The 7,559-nt window shown below is 30.1% G+C and overlaps 1 protein-coding gene across 1 annotated transcript in view; it reads left to right on the top strand.

Annotated features, from left to right (window-relative positions):
* Positions 1–5,562: 5,562 nt before the first annotated feature.
* The window catches only part of wdr24 (WD repeat domain 24), a 16,131-nt gene continuing 14,134 nt past the window's right edge, over positions 5,563–7,559 (top strand). The window contains exons 1-3 of the mRNA XM_016237847.1: positions 5,563–5,746; positions 7,117–7,225; positions 7,463–7,546. The gene's annotated coding sequence lies outside the window, so the exon portion shown is untranslated. The remainder of the gene's footprint in view (positions 5,747–7,116; positions 7,226–7,462; positions 7,547–7,559) is intronic.

Genomic DNA, 7,559 nt, shown 5'->3' with positions numbered 1-7,559 from the left:
CACACACACACACACACACACGCGTACATCAGATTTGTTGTGTATTTCAGCCCGAGGCTCGTTCATGATGTCTTTCTGTATTGTTTTGATTTGACTGCCTCATCTAAGCCTGTTATGCATTACAGATACCATCCGTAGTAGATGAAACGCCAGGAATCTCGCTGACTAAAAACAAAGCCTTACACTTGAAGACACGGCAAAGTCCTCAGTGAGGTAGGGGGTTGATGTTGATGTCATCTGATGCTGTTCGTTTTTTGGATAATTATGGATTGGATTCGGTGAAACCAGGTAAAACTTGTTTCAAAGGGCAAAAAGTATGTTTCTGAAGCTGTTTCATGCTTTACTTTGTTCCTCAGCAGTATACAGAAACATTAATTCTGTTCCAAATCATAGTGGGCTTTCTATGTGGGCAGCATGTAATAGGTGCTGCCTTTTTGCCAAATATGAACACAGAATTTTCAAAAAAGCAATTCCAGAATGTATTGCAACAAGCTCCAAAAATAATTTTTTTTTTTTATAAATATGCACTACCATTCAAAAGTACGCTTTTTAAAAAATATTTTTGAAAGACGTCTCTTATACTCATCAAGGCTGCATTTAAAATACAAGTAAAAATACAGTAAAAATGTGAAATATTATTACAATTTAAAAAAAAAACTTTTCTATTTGAATATATTTTAAAATATAATTTATTTCTGTGATCAAATCTGAATTTTCAGCATCATTACTCCAGGCTTCAGTGTCACATGATCCTTCAGAAATCATTCTAATATGCTGATTTGCTGCTCAAGAAACATTTCTGATTATTATCAATGATGAAAATTTGGTAAATTTGTGGAAACCATGAGATTTTTTTTTTGAGATTTTTTGATAAATAGAAAGTAAAAAACTGCATTTATTCAACTTTTTACAAATTTTTACTGTCATTTTTCATCAGTCGAATGCATCCTTGCTGAATAAAACAAATTTTTGATCCCTTTTGATCTACTTAAAAATGGAGTACCTAATATTTTTATGCTTATTAGAGTATTGTTTTGCAAGTACTCTATTGAATGAATTACGTTTTTGTAGCGCATTTCAAATCAGGTTCCATTTCCATTATGATGCGGCTTTAGAAGGGAGCTCACTTGGTTTGGAACAGACTGAATATCTGACCCTTCATCTTGACCTTTGAAAAATGTTCCAGTGAACACACAAACACAAGCCAGTGAGAGAGTCAGGAGTTTACAAGCCACACACTAATCATTACTTCAGTATTGCAGTTGTTATGGTAACTGCCGTAACGTGATTAAAGATGCTTTTGACATAGAAACCAGTGTCACGACCACCAATACCGAATGTGTTGCAACTCCAGTCATGGTAAAATTTCATCTGCCTACATTTTCAGTGAAGGTTGTCTTAATATAATAATGATTATGACTGGGTTTGAAAAATACAACTCAAAATCCTTGAGAAAAAACGAGCATTTTATGACCCCTAAATATGACAAAATTCAGTAGTGCCAAGTTATCATTTGCTAAGCTGCTAAAAGATAATTAAAGGGAATTAATTGAATTGCTAAAGGAAAGATGTGTATAAGATTGCTGTTATGAGTTGATTTCTTTTCATTTTCGAAAAGCTTGACTGTGTGTCAGTTTAATGTTGTGGATTTTTATGCCATAGTCCTACATTTATATTTATTCAGAGTGGTTATCGGTGTTGGATTGTGGCGTCTGTAAAGATCATCTTAACCCAAGAGATGTGATGTGATGATGATGATGCAAAACCCGAAAAATGAAATGCATTTACACCCACAGAAATAGAAAGTGCTGGAAGCAAAGCAAAGAATATTAACAATACAAATGTTTCATAAATAAATTCAGCTGTGCCCAAAGGTCACGCTTATGTAACAAAACACATTAATGCTTTCCAGGGAACATGTAAGTTATTTGAATATTTTAAAGTCAGCATGAAATGGCACTCGCAACCCATTTTACTGCCATGATGTGACACTTTTCAGGTTAAAAAAAAAAGGATATTTGAGGAGAATTGGCAAAAAAAACAAAGGCTTGGTGAATACATTTCAGTAGTAATAAAGTAAATCGTCAATTTTGGTTTCAGGTTGACTTTAAATGTTCTGATCCAGCATCCAAAAAAGTGGACTTTATAGAGTTCCTGTAATATTAAGCTGGCTGGCGCTTTTAGACAGGTGAAAAATGAAACGCTGATGAATATTTATCAGACACGCGTATAAACAGTGAGAAAGAGAGAGAAATGTTATAAAAAGCTAAAAACCATATTGGAATATGTGATAGAAGAAAATGAGGTGAGAAAGACGGGACAAATAGCTGATAAAATGAAGGAAAATGGAGAGAGAGCAGTGAATGATGGATGTATTCTTTTTTTGAACACTCATCAAATGGATGGAAGTGTGTGTGTGTGAGAGAGAGAGAAACATGCTTTAATGTGTTGTATGACCAGTGTTGGTTTTCAGACTGTTATAAGCACACATACTGTAGTCTGTGTGTGTATTTTTGCGGTATGTGAACGTGGGAAACACTGAACCTCGGTCTAAAAAAGTTGGGTTGTGTTCGGAGTGGAATACTAGCATACTGCATACTTTGCCGTTTATACTGTATACTGCCTAATATTTAAAAAAATATAATGTGAAACGGTATGCATTTTGCAATTCTAAATGTTTCTAACAGTAGTATACAAGATGATCATGTGACATCGCTGATTAATTCAGCAAGTGGCATATATTTATCATGTTTAAAATAGTTATTTCAAAATTTAATCCAATTTTGAGAAAAAACAAAGTAAAATGAAATCTTGTAGCATTCAAATAAGACAAGCTAAATGCTAAAAGTTGATCATGTGGTTAATTTATTGTCACAACTGATATTTTAGTATTATATATATACTATTATAGTATTTATTAATATTTTGAAATAGCTTTTATTTTTATATTTTCAATTTTCATTTAAAAAAAAAGTTATTTATGGCTTTTGCCATTTTTCTGCTTTTTTATATTTCTGTTTTTATTTCAGTTTTAACTTTAGTCATCTTAGCACTTCAACTTGAGTTATTTTATGTACTTTTCTCATTTGTATTATTATAATTTTTTATATTTATGTTTATATTTTAGTTTTGCCGTTTTCATTTTAATACTTGATCTTATTTTATTTGTTAGTTGCCAAGAAAACATTTTTAAAATAAAGTTTTTTTTATTTTTAAGTTTGTCTTTTTTATATAAATATTTTTATATATTTATTCAGTTTTATTTCAGTCGTTTTAGTAGTTCAACTGAGTTGCCAAAGCAATTTTAAATTTTTCATATATTATTTAAACATTTTTTATATCAACTTTATTTCAATTTACAAAAACAAATTTTTATAGTTTTAGTTAACAATTCAGTATGCAAGGTCGAGCGCATTGCATCGTGGGATACGTTTTTAAAAATAGAATAGTGTACTCTGTTGTATGCTGTAAATGTTACCAATAAATCATCCACGTATGCCATTTATACTAAACATTTGCATAATATACCAGTATGCATACTGCAAAACTAGTATGGGTAGTATGCCACTCCAAACATACCCTGGGTGAAGAAGTGTACTCAATCCACTTAAAACTGGGAACAAACCCATTTACCAAGGACCTCCCCCTTAATCCCGTTCACATTACGTCCCAGCCAATAGCTGCTCTCGAATCTCATGCTTAACATCAGTAGCTGGCCAATCAGCACAGATTGCGGTGTCGTGCGTTTATTTTCTCCATGATGTTGTAGGTGTAGGTTGCAAGTGTTGCTTTGAGCTCATCACTGCGTTCCAGTGAGATCCTCTGTGTCGCCGCCACAATTGTAGTCCTACTGAGAATTGTAGTTCATTTACAGATTTCAAAATGGTGCCAAAAGACGAGATGACACTCGTTGCAGTAAAAAAATTGTTTACAAAAAAGAAGTTAAAGCTGAAAATATAATATAATGCTAATAGTTTTCTCTTGATCAGATGATGATAAAAAAGATATGTAAATATTGATAGTTTCTATCAAATTCTTTATCATTTCATGATGTGTTGTACTTCTGAAATATTGGGACCTGAGGCAATTTTATGTAGTTTTATTTTGTATGGTTTTGTGTTTGCTTTCATTTCTCAGCTGTATGAAATAAAGACCATACTGTGAGATGTGTGAGTGTGTGTCAGTGCCCACAGACAGTAACACTCTCCACCGATGGGGTGCAAAGCATGAAACTCCTCTTGAACAAAACTTTCTTCTATTTCAACAAATTATCAGGATGTGCTGCTTAACCTTCAGAGACTGTTGTTTGGTCACCTTAGGCTAATATTATGTACATGGATATATTTTCATTATTTCTTGCTTTATGTGTGGTTTGCCAATTTTTTATTTTTTAAAGATTAGTTTTTGCTAATTTTGTCTTTAGATAGGACAGTGTAAACAGTTGTACTGCTTAACATTTTTCCCCAGATTCTTTGAAGAATAGAAAGTTCAAGGAACAGCATTTATTTGAAATATAATTTTTTTGTAACATTATATATTTTTACAACGGTTTTTATTTATATAATTCACAATTTAATAATACTTTAATTTCTGTAGTTTTTAAATTTGAGTCATTTATGATTATTAATATATATAAATTAATATTCAATTCTGATACAAATACAGTAATGATCATAAAAACACATTTTGGGTGTTTAAACGTGGCTCATAACAACTAAAGGAAATGCTAGTGAAACTGCATCTAAGTTTTTGTCAATTTGCAAGTTCATGGTTAATTATGACGAGTAGGCAAAAAATATAAATTAAAAGGATACAATTAATACATTAATTTTAAATGTATATAATTTAACAATATTTAAATGTATTATGTATTTTATAAATACATTTGAGTATTTATGATTATATATATATACATTTTATTTGTATCATTTATTTGAAATGGATATATTTTAGCATTTATATTTGTAATTTATTTTACTTTAGTGTTTATATTTACATTTGTTATATTATTATTATTCACATTCAATCCTATCCTGATGTAGATACAATAATGAATATAAAAACACATTATGTATTAATTTATGAAACCTAGAATATGTTTGTAGTTGTTCACACGATGCTGCATGTAGAGTTGTGTTAAACTGCATGGTAATGGCTCATTTTGATGAGTAAGCAAAAATGAACTAACATTATTACAATCATTTTTTACATTTATTTTATTTAGAATTGAATCAAATAACTTGCATAACGTGCTGTTTTAAATGTATACATTTTTGAGCAGTATTGTAATTTCAAGTGTGTGTTTGTGAGAACTCCTACCATCTGTCCAGTTGTAAGAGTTTTCCTGATGTCTTCCCCTTCACAGCTGACTTGGCTTCTACTACACTCCAGTATTTGGCATGAACAGCTCTCCACACAGCTGGATCTTCACAGTTATACAGGCTCTGGTTCACAGACATGACTGTCAGAGAGAGAGAGAGAGAGAATGCAAACACAAGAAGAGTTCATAACATTAACAAACAAATGTAGCAAGCGACATCACAGCATATTATCATACCGGGATGTGTTATGACAAATATTCTTTTGTGTGAATTCTTAAAGGCGTTATGTGAACAGCTTGTGCAGCTCTCCCGCGGCCTGACTGCAGCAGCGCGCCAAGCAAGCGACCGGAGGTGACGTCAGCCGCGAACGTAAACAATGATTCTACATCCGCTTCTCATGAACGGGCACATTTGTTTTTATAAGGGTAAGTTCTGCGCGGTTATTTCAGCGATATCTAAACTCATATTACAGTTGAACATTCATGTTCGAAGGCTGTATTACCGACTCGTGCTGCATCAGTTATTACTGAGCTTTTGTGGCACTTTTGTTGTGACTGCCACGAGCTCCGAAACACAAACTTACGCATATTTACTAACTTACATATAATATTCCATGCATAATAAGATACAGCTGTAATATCATTGTGTTGCAAAATGTATTACATTTGTATAATCTCGATTCTCGAAGCACCCATCGCCCAGTATGCTTGAGGTGAATATGAATGAAGATCATTACATTTCATTGCTATTTCTGTGCATTATAATAACAAAGTCATGCGCTTTTTCCTAATGTTAATGAGAAAACAGTGTTTATAAAGTGATATTGCAGTGAAATTACTGGCTGATATATAAGTTATATATATAACTTTTACATTTCACTTATTTATTTATTATTTATTTTATTATTATTTTTTAATTTTTTTTTGCTGATATCACTTTTACATTTCACTTATTTATTATTTATTATTTTTATATTTTTTTGCTGATATCACTTTTAAATTTCACTTATTTATTATTTATTTTATTATTTAAAATTAAATTTTTTTGCTGATATCACTTTTACATTTCACTTATTTATTATTTATTATTTTTATATTTTTTTGCTGATATCACTTTTAAATTTCACTTATTTATTATTTATTTTATTATTATTTTTTTAAATTTTTTTGCTGATATCACTTTTACATTTCACTTATTTATTATTTATATATTTTTTTGCTGATATCACTTTTAAATTTCACTTATTTATTATTTATTTTATTATTATTATTTAAATTTTTTTGCTGATATCACTTTTACATTTCACTTATTTATTATTTATTATTTTTATATTTTTTTGCTGATATCACTTTTAAATTTCACTTATTTATTATTTATTTTATTATTTAAAATTTTTTGCTGATATCACTTTTAAATTTCACTTATTTATTATTTATTTTATTATTATTTTTTTAAATTTTTTTGCTGATATCACTTTTACATTTCACTTATTTATTATTTATATATTTTTTTGCTGATATCACTTTTAAATTTCACTTATTTATTATTTATTTTATTATTATTATTTAAATTTTTTTGCTGATATCACTTTTACATTTCACTTATTTATTATTTATTTTATTATTATTATTTAATTTTTTTTGCTGATATCACTTTTACATTTCACTTATTATTTATTTTATAATTTTTTGCTGATATCACTTTTACATTTCATTTATTTATTTAATTTATTTTGATTAATTTTTTGCTGCTATGTTTTCTGCTGTTCTGTTTCTGCTTTGTTTGTGTTCTGCAGGTCGGTGTGTGTGATTCTGTATTAAGATGTTAACCGCGATCGGGTGAAGGTGTGCGTGACGTCACGCGAGGTGTCATTTTTAGCTCGAGCTGTGAGCGAGAAACAGACGGTGAGATGAAAAAAACCCCCCACTGAATTGTGTGTTGCCTTAAATTAAAGAGTAGCATTAAAATTCCCTTAGATGTTTGTGCTTCTAACACAATAAACTGTTTGGAAAAACATCCAATTATCTACTTATACATATATGATCTATAATGAATAATTATATATATATATATAATTAATTTTTTTGTGAAATAATAAACAATAAAATGTTTTTGCTGTTTCTGGCTTCATTTTCTCATAGGTTTTGGTGTGGAGTCAGTGAATGAGCAAGAGAAAGGTTATTTAAAAAAAATAAACTCAACAGAACGGGCTTTGCACACAAAGCGTAAGAGTGAACC

The sequence above is a fragment of the Sinocyclocheilus grahami genome, unplaced genomic scaffold (genome assembly GCF_001515645.1).
Source record: "Sinocyclocheilus grahami isolate Dianchi unplaced genomic scaffold, SAMN03320097.WGS_v1.1 scaffold19.1, whole genome shotgun sequence".
In the NCBI taxonomy this organism is placed as follows: domain Eukaryota; kingdom Metazoa; phylum Chordata; class Actinopteri; order Cypriniformes; family Cyprinidae; genus Sinocyclocheilus; species Sinocyclocheilus grahami.
This window is presented reverse-complemented; position numbering and strand designations above follow the sequence as displayed.